Source organism: Podarcis filfolensis (genome assembly GCF_964270895.1).
Source record: "Podarcis filfolensis genome assembly, chromosome: 2".
Lineage (NCBI taxonomy): Eukaryota > Metazoa > Chordata > Lepidosauria > Squamata > Lacertidae > Podarcis > Podarcis filfolensis.
Genome location: NC_139605.1, coordinates 28030311 through 28044805, shown reverse-complemented (window position 1 = coordinate 28044805; position 14495 = coordinate 28030311). Strand labels below are relative to the sequence as shown.

General features: G+C 42.2%; 1 protein-coding gene across 4 annotated transcripts in view; it reads left to right on the top strand.

Moving 5' to 3' along the window:
* The window catches only part of FRMD4B (FERM domain containing 4B), a 142923-nt gene that overhangs the window by 15164 nt on the left and 113264 nt on the right, over nucleotides 1-14495 (top strand). The window lies entirely within an intron of this gene.

Genomic DNA, 14495 nt, shown 5'->3' with positions numbered 1-14495 from the left:
CTATATACATGAGGACTCTCTCCCTCCCTTGTGACATTTATTTTCCATTTGTGTGGACACTTAGGGGAGGAATTATTCAGCATGGCTCCACTTCCTGCTAGAGTAGGAAGTACATGTTAACCATGAGCAGAATGCCCAGACAGAGCTGTTGGTTTCAGCTGATCTGGAATATCACTTTGGTTAAAAAAACCGGACACCTGAAATAAGGGCAAGCAGAAACTGCTCACTTCTTTGGAACATGGTACTGTTTTACTGACTTGGTTAACAAAAGAGAAGGATGAGTATGTATGGAACACCATGGAAACATTGGGTTCATGTACATTTTAGACCTAGGTTGGTCTTCCCTGATGACTGTATAGCACAGGGAGTCTTGGTTGGTCATTTATGTAATGGTGCTTCCTTTTATCTGTTAATTGCTAAAATTACTTCATTGCCAGTCTTTGTCTACATTGGACTAGATGCATTTATATGTATGCTTTTGTTGCTGATGTTTTATTGTTAATAGTTTCAGGGTGTTTCATGGGAACTGATTAATAAATGAAATATAAATAAATAATATCCACACCATTCTTCTTTATTGTGCATTCTGCCTTAGCACTGCTTATCAGCTGGTTGGAAGTGAGCAGGACTAGTGCTGGTGCTTCTGCTAGAGCCCGTGCACCAGGCCTGTGGACTTGTCCCTTAATTCTCTGAAATATTTCCTCTTCCAAACAGTTTTCCAGGTGGAATTCCCTATCAAGCAATAGTACTCCAGTTTGTATTTCCGCTGCCTGAGCTTCTGACGTCTGCCTAGTCTTCTTACCTGCTGTGTAGGAGGGCTTCTGGCAAATCTCCTGCTCAGCCAGTTCATTTGTTAATACACACAAGAAGTAGGGCACAGGATCAGAGGATCACGTAGGAGTAAGTGGGGGAGCATGTCAGGGCAGGAGAGAGCCACAAGGTAATGCTGAGGGAATTCGTAGATTATCTGAGAAAAAGGCTGAGTCTGTTAGAAGTGGATGGAACAAAGATGGCATTGTGTTCTCATTGACTAATAATTCACCTGAGATTCTTGCGGGTGGGGTGGGGGGGACAACTGAAACCTCTCTGAAGGCTACATTTGCATTCCCTCCTCTAAGAGGACTGCATTGTTTGCTGTTATCCAAAGAAGGGCATTTTGTTTCAGTTTTAATTCAGTGTTTTCTTTTAACCTATTTTCTTTAGGTGTCCCAAATGATTCCTGGTCCTCCCACACCTTTCCCATTTTCTCTGTTTCCCCCCTACAGTTCTCTCTATATCTCCATCTCTCCGCTACCTCCTCCTTTCCCCTGTTTACTGGTCTGACTGCGCCCTGTATCACCCCCTTTCTCACTGTACCCCCAGTATGCTTTCTCTTTGCTCTGCATGCTTTCAGGTCTCTACACTGCCGTCTGTTGCTCATCCTTTTTTCTCTGTTCCTCATGATTACTGTTTTGTTCCCCACACTTATCCTTGCTTCATGATACTTGTTTGAACTCCAAACTCAACAGTTCTTGCCAAGCCTTAGAACTACACATGGCTGTTGTTTTGCCTCCACTGTTGAAGACAGTATGTTTCTGAATACCAGAAACTGCAAGGGGGGACGACGGTGCTGTTGTACTTGGGTTCTGCTTTGGGGCTTGCTATAAGTATCTGGTTGGCCACTGTGAGAAGAGGATGCTGGATTAGATAGATTAGGCTATTCACCTGATCCAGCAGGCTGTTCATATGTTCACATGGAGTGAGTTTTCCCTGTCCAGCACTACCCTGGTAAATATGGTGCTGAGCAGGCAAAGGTCATAGTCTTAATTGGGAGAGAAGAGATTCCCTCCAAATTAAAAATGAATATGAAGCAAGGCAGTTTGCCCATTTCTACCCATGTTTGTTCCAGTGTTTGATCACTTGTGAAAACAAAGGATGTGTTTGCAGACAAGAGGCAGGCCACTTCCCATCTAGCACTTAGCTTTGAATGTTTCTGTTACACCTATGAATGCCTGTGTATTGGTAGAATTCATTATATACATCAGGGGTGTGGAACCTGTGCCCTAAGATGTTGCTAGACTACAGTTCATGTCACCCCCAGCCGTTATGAGAAATATCCCAAGGTCTAGCTATCCCAAGGTGGTCACCTAGCAAGATTCATGGCCAAGTGTAATCTGAACTCAAGAGGTTTGTGGATGTTTTGTAATATCTGATACCTACTCGAAAGTCCTCTACCATAACACATGGGATTACCACTTTCAGTAGTACTAAAAGTGCAAGATAGGGCTGAGCTTTTGAATTTCAGTTTTCTTAGCATTAGTACAGGGTTTCCCAAACTTGGGTCTCCAGCTGTTGTTGGACTACAACTCCCATCATCCCTAGCTAGCAGGACCAGTGGTCAGGGATGATGGGGGTTGTAGTCTAACAATAGCTGGAGACCCAAGTTTGGGAAATCTTTCATTAGTATTTAGCAGAGGTGGGGAACCTCTCTGGCTTGCAGGCCTGATTAGGCCTGGTGCAAGGCTGTTTTGGCCAAGCCACACATCCATATTCTACACCTGACTTTATATGTAATGCCAGGTGTGCAGCAGATAAAGAAACACCTTCTTGCAAAAAGTGGGATTAGTCTGCAAAGTTTTATGCCTTTGCAAGAACCAACAATTTGTTGATTACCAGCACCTGCAGAGCACTATTAGTTTCCTCAGAACCCAGTTGCATCCAGTCTCAAAGCTGTCATCCCAGTCTCAGGAGCTATCGTTGCAGTCTCTTAAGTCTGTCATTCCCCCATCATGTCTCCGTATTGATGTGCTCTACCCCTGTAATCCATTCCATTTCATTCCAAGATCCATTCCTTCCTTTGTTGGTAGCTTGCATTTGTTTTAGTAGTCATGTCAACTGGCATTTACAAGCTGCTGTTATTTTCTCTGAGCCTTCGGATAGCTTCCATAGTTTCCAATGAGTGTTTTTTGTCATTTGTTTTTAGTACAGCCCATACCTGAACTGCTATGCTCAGCTGGTGAAGATTTAACTTGTATATGGCTTAGAGTTGGCCCCTTTTTGGTGTGGGCTTGATGTTTGTTCTTTATTTTTTTTAATTATTATTATTTCCTCTGCACAGGTGGCACATTTATTGCACACATGTATTTTCCATTTTGGTTCTAGGAGAGGAAAACAGTGTTTGTTCAGTGGAGGCAGGGAGATTTCTAAAACTACTGCCTATTAGCTGGCGAAGAAGGTTGAATGGGTCTGGCTTCTCCTGAAACTAAATGTAGAATAACAATTTGCAGGTATTGAATGTTGGAGATGCATGTACTTTAAAAATATTTGATTATCATATGCAATAAGTATTATAATAATATTATTAATTATTATTATTAAAATATGCAATTATTAGTTGATTGATTGGTCAGAACAGCATATTTTTAAATATCTGCCCCTGATGATGGACAACTTTTAAAAAAAATGTTATTATTTTGAATACTAGTACTCAGGCATTTCTTTCACAAAGGAGGGAATGGTTTTTGTTAAGTTGTGGGCGAACATATCAGAGGACACAGCGATTCTTCAAACAGCTCTTGTTTATTCAAAGGCCAGAACAGAACTGAACTGAGGAGCTCAGTCAGCCTGCTTATATAGAGCTCCAGAACAACAACTGTTGCAACTTTCTAAAACTATCCAATCACTGAACGTCACTTTCGATCCTTCATTTGCATACAAACTATCCAATCACTGAATGTCACTTTCGATCCTTCATTTGCATAACTATCTACAGTATCCCCCTGCTGGCCCAGGGTGAGAACTTCAGTACATAACAGTTTTGTTGATAGGTAAATGTATACAGGTTTAACTGATTAATTAGTTGATTAAAAGCCATATCATTCATTGATTCTGGGTGACAGCTGAAATAGATGGTTCAGTATTGTTGAAAGTTAATCTCTCCCTATTTTACTTTGGAAAAAAGAGAAGCGAACCAAAACTTTTGTTCCTGATCCCTATAAGAGGAACAGTCCTGTTCTAAAATTGTTTTTACTACACTGCAGTTTTATATGCAATTCATATAACATAATTAGAGTGGCTGGGGCAACCCAGCCAGATGGGCGGGGTATAAATAATAAAATTATTAAATTATTAAGCAAAAGACAGAAAATATCAGAAATTTCTCCTTTTTGTTGGCTCTGTGCTACAGTCATACCTCTGCTTACATATCCCTCTGGATACGTAAACTTCGGGATGCGAACGCAGCAAACCCGGAAGTATTTTTCTGGGTTTCGCCGCATGTGCAGAAGCAATCCTCCGGTTGCGAATTCCTTGGGATGTGGCCAGACCTCCAGAACGGATCCCGTTCACAACTGGAGGTACCACTGTATTAAGATTATGAACAACTAAATAACTACTCAAGGGGGAATCGGATATAACATGCCATATAAATAAGTTTTGAAAGAAGAACCAGATGCATGAATTGAATTTGCTCTGCCTCTCTTCCTGTCCAAATGAGAGCCCTAGAAAAGCAGGGCTCTCTCAATTGCGTGTATGTGCACAGGGTCTTTAGGAACTTGTACCAAATGTGTGTGGGGAATGGGACAGAGCCCCATAGGCATGACCCTGCCCCCCTCAGATTCAGCTATGAAATTTGTGGTGTTTGGATGCTCCTCAAGCATCCAGCAATTGTGCATACATATGTGAATCCTGCAAATGTGAACCTAGAGGCTTGCACTGCCAACCTCTGGAGCATCTCCACCCATCTGCTCCTGCTCCTTACTATTGTGACCTGTTCCCTTGTACATTTTGAACACACAATGGATGTAAAGACGGAGCAACACCCTCCACTTTCCTTATGATCTCCCTTTGGGGAGGTTGTGCTGATTGATGCTAGAGGGACAGAGCAAGCCAAAAGGCATTGGTGAGGAAGAGCACCCCCTGAGTGATGGGAGCCCTCTAAGAGTTTCTTGCCCATGAGCTCCCCACAATTTGGGCTGAACACTGCTTCTGCCTGATGTTGCTTAGGGGTGGATACACTTGCACCGGGGTGGCTAAACTTTGGCCTTCCAATTGCTGCTGGATTCCAATTCCCATCAGTCCTAGCTACCATGGCCAATGGTCAGGGATGATGGGAGTTCTACTACAACAACATTTGGAGGCCCACAAACTAGCCACCCCTGACATACTTGCTGCATGTGGAGAAATGTTCATTTGGCAACCTTGTATTTGCATTGAACCCGCATAGTGATTTGCACTGGAATTATAGGGAGAGTTTGTTTTTGGAAGTGGTTTTTTGGGGGGGGAGGTGAGGCTGGAAATGATAAGGGGCAAATAACTATTGCAACGAGACATCTTAACAATAAAAGTTCTCAAGTTTGATTGCCTCCCATTCTGTACAAATCTTTAATATCTCATGCCGCCTTGCTCACTGGGGAAAGCTTTTGTTTCTCAATCTGTAATCAAAGCAACAAACAGTAAGGTCATTTCCTAGAGATTACATGGCAACGGAAGAAAGTCTGGGACTGTGTGAGTCTCTGCTCCAAATAGCTTTTATTTAGGTGGGGGAACACTGTCGCTCTTTGCATTGTACCTTCTGCACTTCATGCAGCCCTTTAAAACCTACCAGAGTGTGTGGTTTGGAGGTAAGATAAATTTATATGAATTTCTTTTTCTGAGGCACATTCTTGTGCTGGTTGTTGTAAAGTGGCCTTAATTAAATAACTTCAGAGTAAAACTGCTGCAAAGAATGGTATTGCATATTAGACAATAATTGCAAGCTCAACATGAAGATCATGCTTGATTCCTCTTGTAGAACATGGGAGGGAGGATAGTCAGTACAGCCTGAGACTCTTAATCTCAAGATTGTGGGTTCAAGTCCCACGGTGGGCAAAAGGTTCCTGCATTGCAGGGGGTTGGTCTGGATGGCCCCTGTGGTCCCTTCCAACTCTACAATTCTGGGATTCTAACTGTTGATGTATGTGGTGTGTAGAGGTGTTTCTGTGTTTGCTCTGAGTACAGTACAGTGGTACCTCGGGTTACATACGTTTCAGGTTACATATGCTTCAGGTTACAGACTCCACTAATCCAGAAATAGTACCTCAGATTAAGAACTTTGCTTCAGGATGAGAACAGAAATTGTGCTCCGGTGGCGCGGCAGCAGCAGGAGGCCCCATGAGTTAAAGTGGTGCTTCAGGTTAAGAACAGTTTCAGGTTAAGAAAGGACCTCTGGAACGAATTAAGTACTTAACCTGAGGTACCACTGTATTTATCACTATTGTTGCAAGCATTGGGTTTGTTACTTTGTGAAAAAGTTCCATCTCTCTTGGTCCCAGTCATCACTCAGGTTATACTTTCTGGTCTCAGATTCAACATGTTTGCACATCTTACAGTGTTGGAACTCTTCATAGCAGAATGATTTTACATGAGGTTACGGCAAGCTAAGAACTACCGGTATTCCAAAGATACAGATGCCTCTTTTCATTCTGTAACCCTTCAACGTCTCATAAGTGAGATCTGCTCTTCCCTTGTCCCCCATTTCATCTGATGCAATGCTTGGCACTGGGAGGTGCAGTGGCAGGCACTGAGCTCATTAGCAGCCTCTTAGAAAGGGCCCTTTGATCCACACCCTTATTGAAAGGTTGAAATGAGTCATAAAAAGTTCAGTCCTGTCAGATCCATTTGCATCCTTCTCAGTATGCGTGTGTGAAAGACAGCGAAAGTGCCATACCAAACCATCAAGATGCAGCTGCCTGATGATCAAACTATAAACCATTTTAAAACTCTTCTAGTCCAACAGATAGCATAATAATCCCTTGACTAATTTTGAGAGATGTATCTGGAGGGGAAGTAACAGTGTAGCTCTAGTTTACAGGTGGGAATTGCTTCAGAAAGATGAACACTGCATCATCCTCATCAATGCTCTAAAGAATGTTATCCATATCAGATCCTCCTAATACGGGCTTTGGGGTGTCAGCAATAGAAAGCACGAAGAAGCAGAAGCAATTAGTGTCTGTATAGAGTTAGCAAAACACTTTAGCAAAATATGAATTATAATGGGTGCAAAACTCTGATGTGGAAAGTTTAGTGTCTATGCGGTTCATTATGAAGATACAGCAATTTAAGTAGAGGCAGGGGTAAGTGATCTGCTAAAGGTTTGGAGTCAATAGAAATTATGGAAATGCAGCTCAGGGTTCCGCACTCCCAGGACAGTTACTTAATTCCTGGCTCTGTCTTGCCGCCTGTCATCAGCAAATATAACTAGGGCTGCTGCCTTGTTACTACAGGAATTATCCAATCTCATGTCATTACCCAGGAGATTTAGCAATAACTCTACGCAAGATACTGGAACAAAACATGTTCATGAGCTTTCTCCTGGTTACTATGGCTTGCAGTACAACCAGCATTGTATGGGAAGAGTGTGCCGAGCACAAGCTTTAATTAATTTGCAGCACTACTGGCAAGGAAAGCAGATGTACACGAAGTATTTCACTGGCTCAGTATTTAGAGCTATCCTCTTTGGCAATCACTCGTAGCCGAGTAAGATTGCCTTCCATAAACACGGTTTTAACAGTGAGTCCGTAAGTGACTGTGGAGGCCAATTCTGGATCCACATGTCCTTCCACAGTGGGGACATTGGTTTTCGGGTGGGAGTTGATCACGGTGTGGATTTGCCAAGCATGCCTTCCTCTTAGCACACTTCTCCCTTGCGTCCTGAGTTCGAGTGTCTTCAAAGCCCATGACACCTTTGGTAAAGGCTGTTCTCCAACTTGAGCGCTCACAGGCCAGTGTTTCCCGGTTGTCAGTGTTTATACAACTTTTTTTTTTTTTTTAGATTTGCCTTGAGACAGTCTTTAAACTTCTTTTGTTGACCACCAGCATTACGCTTTCCATTTTTAAGTTTATAATAGAGTAGTTGCTTAGAGCTATCCTATCAGGCTTCTAATTATATTCTTAACTTGTAGCAGTTGAGGGATGTATGTCTGTGTTTGTGTGTATGTGATATAATATGATTTGTGTGGTATTCATTTCTTTTCTGTGCTTTGTTTGCAGAATATAGAGTTGCTGTATTTCAAAAAGTGAAAGTCCGGAAATATTTCAAAAAGTGAAAATTTATGGGGGTTTGTGGTTTTTTTTGGCAAAGTCTAAAAAAGAAAAGAAAAGGGTTTTGGAGCTGCTTTTTTTCTTTTTTTTTTAAAGAAATTGCCAAAATCTACACTAACAACATGGGCTGCCATATGTCCTGATTTTTCCGGACATTTCAGCGATTTTTGCCCGGACGCGGTTTACGGGGGCTGAATACTGACTATCTTCAGGAAATTCCAGACATATGGCAACTCTCGAAGAATACAACAATTCCAGCTTTCATTTAGGGAAACAAAATTTCTAGTCCTTATAGCCACAATGAAAAAAATTCACAAATGTCTGGCAAAATTTCAGAAGCCCCCAAGGGGAAGATAAAGATGGTTTCCTTTGAGACCACAAACAACTAGTATTTGATTTGCAGTTTCCTGGAGCTGAGGGGCTTGGTTTTGTGGGTTGAGTGGCTGGGGCAACCCAGCCAGATGGGCGGGGTATAAATGATAAAATTGTTGTTGTTGTTGTTAGCATTTAGAACCTTTCCCGTCTTCTACTTACCACGTCATCTGCCATCTCCATGCTTTCATCTTCATTGGCATGCAGTAGATATTTCCCTCTCGAAGCCATGGTGACAGATGGCAGAGCGTTTTAAATATGTGGGGGCCACAGAACAGTGTAGTAGGAGAAATAATCTAAAGTGCTAGAGAGGTGGGTTGCTGGTGCCTTACATGCAGTGCAGTTTTTCTAGAAAAAGAGGTGCCAGAACTCACCATGAACGCCTTCCTTGTTCTCTTAAAATGGCCATGGTGTGCCCACTTGAGAGGTGCTGGAACTGAATTCCAGTGAGTTCCGGCTGAGGGGGGCAGGAAAAAGCCCTGCTTACATGATTCTTTATAATTTGTTTATGGCTGACTTCTACCTCCACCCCAAAGATCTACCTGTCAAATCGCTCCAAATCCCAACAGTTCATGGAGCCCTTCCAAAAAAACGTGGCAGCCTTTTAAAACTTTCTACTTTGAAACAGAATAAAAGTTCTGCAGAAAAAGCAAATATATGCACTTGGTTTCCTTGGCGCAACACTTGGGTCACCTTGGTGTGGAATTTGGTGTGTCTGTCTGTGTGCGTGGTGGCTGGGAGTGTTCTTCAAAGGCAGGGAATACAGTGTGTATAGAGCCCTGATGAATATGCAGTGGCGCTGTGCCTTCCACTCTCAGGGTGGGGAATGCTTTGCGCTTGTGACCATGCCAGTTTTTATTTTCTATTTTTTTACTGGCTCAGCTGGTGGAGATTATATGAAAGTCAGTTGATGCTCTGCAGGAGCCAAGCAGTTTCCCCTCCCTCCCCCTCCTCTTTTTTTTGTTTTGTTTGTTAAAAACAAACCCTTCTATACATAGACCGAAAAATACTGCACTAGAATCAAAACTAAGCTCTCTCTGAATAGTTTTGAAACTGTCCCAAAGTAGCACTGAGACCCTGCCAAAGTTAACACCGCACAGCCGAAACGACGATGGAAACATCAGCCAAAAGGCATTAAGCTGCAGATGCTTTTCATAGACTGCTGCTTGCCCTGGGAGAACAACGATGGGGTCCAGCAGAAGACCACCTCGACTTTATTTCTTGCAGCCAGCTTACTCCTCCTTTTGCCAGTCTTCAGGTCCCAGGCAGTTTAGTCTTCTTTTTCTCCATCCGGTTTTGTAGGTGTCGGCATTGGCTGGGTTTGAGCCCCTTAAGCTTTGCGCTAGTTCCCCATCTGGTCAGCCGCTTGGGGTTGCTTAGTGAAGAAGTAGCAGCACTCTCCATTGTTACACTATGGGGCCCCATGCTTGGAAATCCACTAGTTCTTTCTGACCTGGTTGTGACCATAAGCACAACCGCTACCAGTCTCCCTCCCCACCCTGTATCTTTCTGCTTCCCTACCTGATTTCCTGTCTTGCTTTCTGCATACCCTCCCACCCCTGCCATTGCATCCAGTTCCCACAGCAACCAAGTTAAGAACGTGGCTTGCAAGTTGGTGTGGTCTTTGTTTCATTCTCCCACAGATCTCCATCAGTGCACCATCTACCTCCATTCCTGATCCTTCTGGGACTCACACTTCAACTTTTTAAAAAACATTTTTATTGCATCTCCAAAAATATCCCAAAATATTTATCGCCGTATACATTTTTGATGTGCTTAGTAGTTTATGATTCTGTGATACTGCCAGGAGGTGAATTAAGACCACCAGTGAAACTGGGTCCATTTGTTTCCACTCTGTTATGACTCGTGGTGCAAACACATCAGTGGAGACAACCCAGTACTCCTCTCAGTTGGTTTACACCACACTGCCCTCCCTGCTGCCCCTCCTGCCCCTCCTGGCAAGCAGCAGTGACTCATTTGCCAGGGGGTCAGGTAAACAAACCTGTTCCATCATGCCATCCACTACTGGTTTTGTTGAAGAAGAATGCCTGACAGAGGGACTACTCCCGTCTGTGGTACTGCTCTCCACTGAAACCCAGTCTCTTTCCAGAATAATGCTACTATTGGTAGCTCTTGGGTATTTGACTTCTTGCCTTCCTTTGGTTACATTACCTGCCTTTGGAGTCTTTGACTCTTTCCTCTAGAACTTGAACTGAGCCTACCCTGGACTGTAGGACGTAGATGGACCTGAAACATTGCTGTATCCTGACTCCTACTAGACGCTGATAGGCTTAGGAAATGCTGAGTGCAGTGATAGCATGGCAAGTGGTTTCCTTACGTTACTGGTACGTAATGAGAGGAAGAGGAGGCATGCACTGCTTATAACAGCATGTACTTTGGGCCTCACTTGAACTCTGCCGATTCACACCAGGGTAGGTTGGGTGGGGTTTTCAGGGAGTATAGTATTGATCTCAATCCATCTGTTTTGACTGATCTGCATTTTCAGTCCATTGGAACTCAAACGTTACATTGCAGATTTTCTTCAATCAATATTTGAAAAATTAACTATCTTGGGGCAGAAATGGGCAAATTTGCATTCCCTCCCCTTGTCAATTAGCCACATGGGATTCAAGCTAGTTAGCAACTTTGAGAACAAATTTGCTTTATTCATTACTTTATAACATGAACTGACAGGTCCTTTCCTTTGTATTCAGAACCTCCTGATTAAAATGTGGCTTCTTAGATTCCGCCCCCCTCTGCATTCCGCCATTGGCAAGTGGTAGAATTTTGGTTATGTGAATCAACTATAATGAGATACTGGGGTTTAATCCAGTTTTGTAACAGTTGCACAACTCTACACAGACACTTTTCCTTTTCAATTAAGAGTGAATTAACCAAGGTTTATGTTCATTCATCTGGTAACAGGATTAAGCTAATATGAGATAAACCACTCTTAAATCAGAGAGACATTCCACAAGAAGCTTAGCTAGTTTAGCTAAAAAGGCTGGAGGAATGGTGGATATTCCTTCTGGATATTTTAAAAAGGAAAGGATCATATTATCATCTTTTGGAAATTTAAATCAAATATATATAAAATCCTCCCTTCAAACCTATAAACCTTTTGAGCTATATTGGAAATAATTCCAACAAAACTAGCTCATGCATTTTGGTATCTGCTTTCAGTCATACTGTAGTCTTGAAACTATGTTAAAGTAACTAAATATGTACAGACACGCAAGATGTAGGTCTGAGCCAAACTTTTACAGCATTCTTTATCTGAAAAAAGTCTTATACAAGGCGCAGCATTTTCTACCTTTTGACATAAGTTTCCAAGAGAACAAGCAATTTAAAATAAATGTAACAATTAAATTTAAATAGAACAATAAATGTTTTAAAATGCCAAAACAACAGAAAAAGAACAGCTCAAATAATCTATTGAAAGGTCAGGCAAATAAAACTGGTCACCGAAAGCTAGCTAAATTGGTACTGGTCAAGTATTTCACAACTAAGGTGCCACTATCGAAAAGGCCCTGTGTTTGGTTGCATCATATCTAAAGGTGGTAAGACCTCTGAAACAGATTATTTAAAAGCCATGGGGTTTTAAAAGTTGTTCTCAAATTGCAGGTGCAGATACATTCACTTTTTTTATGGGGAGGGGAGCGGCTGATAGGTTGCTACTAACAACCTGAGATTCTGCAGATGGATTGAAAATGAAAGCACTCATGCTTGGGTTGTTTTTTTTTAACCCCTTTCTTTAAAAAAAGGCATCTACTTTTGCAACTTTAAAATACAATCCTGTAATAGAAGAGGAGAGGAGGGTGACAGGTGTTACTTGCCTAAACAAATGTGTTTCCTCTTAGAGGAAATAAAATCTCGGTTCTAGGCAAAGAACGAATCAAGTTTGGAAATACCTTCGTTAAAGACCTCCTTGCTACAAAGTTATTCTGTATTTAGAAAGATAGGTTTGTCCCTACTTTTTCACTTCCTAAATTAGGCGCTCTCTTTTTTTTGGAAGAAAAAAAAAGCTTCCTGTTTATATAGCATCTAAATTTGTTGGGTGTATAACTTGGTGACACATATAACTTGATGACACGGTGGGATCTAAAAATATTGCCTCTAACAGCATGTTTTTGTGCATCAAGAGGATGCTGCTCCTGTGGAGGAGTAGCATAAATATCCTGCAGGTTTTATTCCAAATTTCTGAGGTTTCAGAAGGGAAACCAAGCTTACATTGTGGAGAGTTTGGTCTTCTTTTTTTCAACTTTTCCTGACAGTCACTTTGGAATAAAACATTCTTCAATTATTGTGGCATTCGACACGTGGAATCCGTAGCCACTAACGTTTTGACTTGACAGAAAATTGAACTTTTAACATTTTGTGTTGTGTGCTATTTTGGTCTTGTAAAAGTTGAAGAAAGAACCTTTGTTCTCCATCAGAGCAGGAGGAAGCGAAAAGGAGTTACGCTGTGTTTTGTTCCCTTTTCTTTTGACCTTACAAAGTTCCACAGTCAGCCATTGTAGCAACCAGCACATGTATATCTTCTGGGACCCTTCATTAATCTACCAGCTCACAACACAGCCAGCTATGATTAAAACATAGTGCTGAGTTTTAGATAGTCTAAAATTTCCCCTTCAAATCTTCAGTTAACGGAGTCCTTCTAGAAATTAGGATGTTGAACTTAAAAACACATATACCAACCTAACAAAGGCTGTAGATCCATTAAGTCACATAAGAAAAAGGAAGGCTGGTTTTCCCCCCCCCTCCCCCCTCAGTCATACCGTATCTTGACGTACCTGTATCTTCTCATATTTTATTCTTGTCTTGTTATCAGAGATCTCTTCTGTCAGCAGTCTTTACTCCCCTTTTTCCTTGAAGCATGTGCAATTTATCTCGTCCAAATTGTTTCTTTTGAAGATGCTTGCAACTAGCGGCGCGAATCAGGGACGGCGTCCAGGAGTGCCAGAATCCCACAGGAGGGCTTTGTGCCTAGTGCCCCCACCCCCACAAATTCGGGGGTGGTATAGGGCACAGCAGGCAAGGGCCGTCCCCCCCACAATCCTGGGGGGGTTAAGGAGGCTAATTACCCCCATCATAGCCTCCAAATTACCTCGTGTGGGTCGGAGAGATGTTATTGTCAGCCATCTTCCGATGCACCACCTAGTGGCCCCCTAAGATTTCCCCTTCAAATCTTCAGTTAACGGAGTCCTTCTAGAAATTAGGATGTTGAACTTAAAAACACGTATACCAACCAAACAAAGGCTGTAGATCCATCTCAATCTCACTACAGCAGTTATGGTGGACTAGTGGACCTCCAGATGTTGCTGGACTACAATTCCAATCATCCATGACAATTTTCAGGCTGCTTGGGAGTAGGAATCCAACATCATCTATAGGGCCACAGGTTCACCATCTCTGCATATTAAGCGTATTAAGAGATGGGCTGCCAGATCGCATGTATTTTTACTCAATGGTTATGGGAGAGAAGATAGCGTAAAAATAACAGGTAGCAGGTGGTAAGACCATTCTCGGGATCCTGAAGAGCTACTGCCAATACTAGACAGATGAAATAATCTGACCTGTGATAAGGCAGTGTTCTTAGTTTCCTTGAAACAGAATGGGACTTACTCCCAAGTAAGTGCCTAAGGTAGCAGGTTTGGTTAATAAAGCCTTTTTGATTTTATGATGGAAGTTCATGTCGGAAAGGTTATGGAAGTCAGACTCCAATGGTAATATTTTATTACTTGGAAGTCAGTCTCTTATTTCAGGAGAACATCTACACATACTGTGCAGTGTAGGTTGTACTGATTCTTGTTTAGGAAATGCCTTATTTTAAACATTTCATAAGTCATCCAAACCACCCAAACTAACTCAGTGGAATGCCGGAGAGTATGCTTTGAAAATATTTCAGGTGGGCCTTCACTGGTGATAAAATAACAGAGTATACAGAAGAAAATACTGTATAATGACAGGTGTGGGGCCAGGTGAGTGTGGCTGGAGAATAGCGGTCTAGTGGACCAAACTAGGACCAGGATAGACTTAATTTGGCTCATGAACCAGAGATTCCC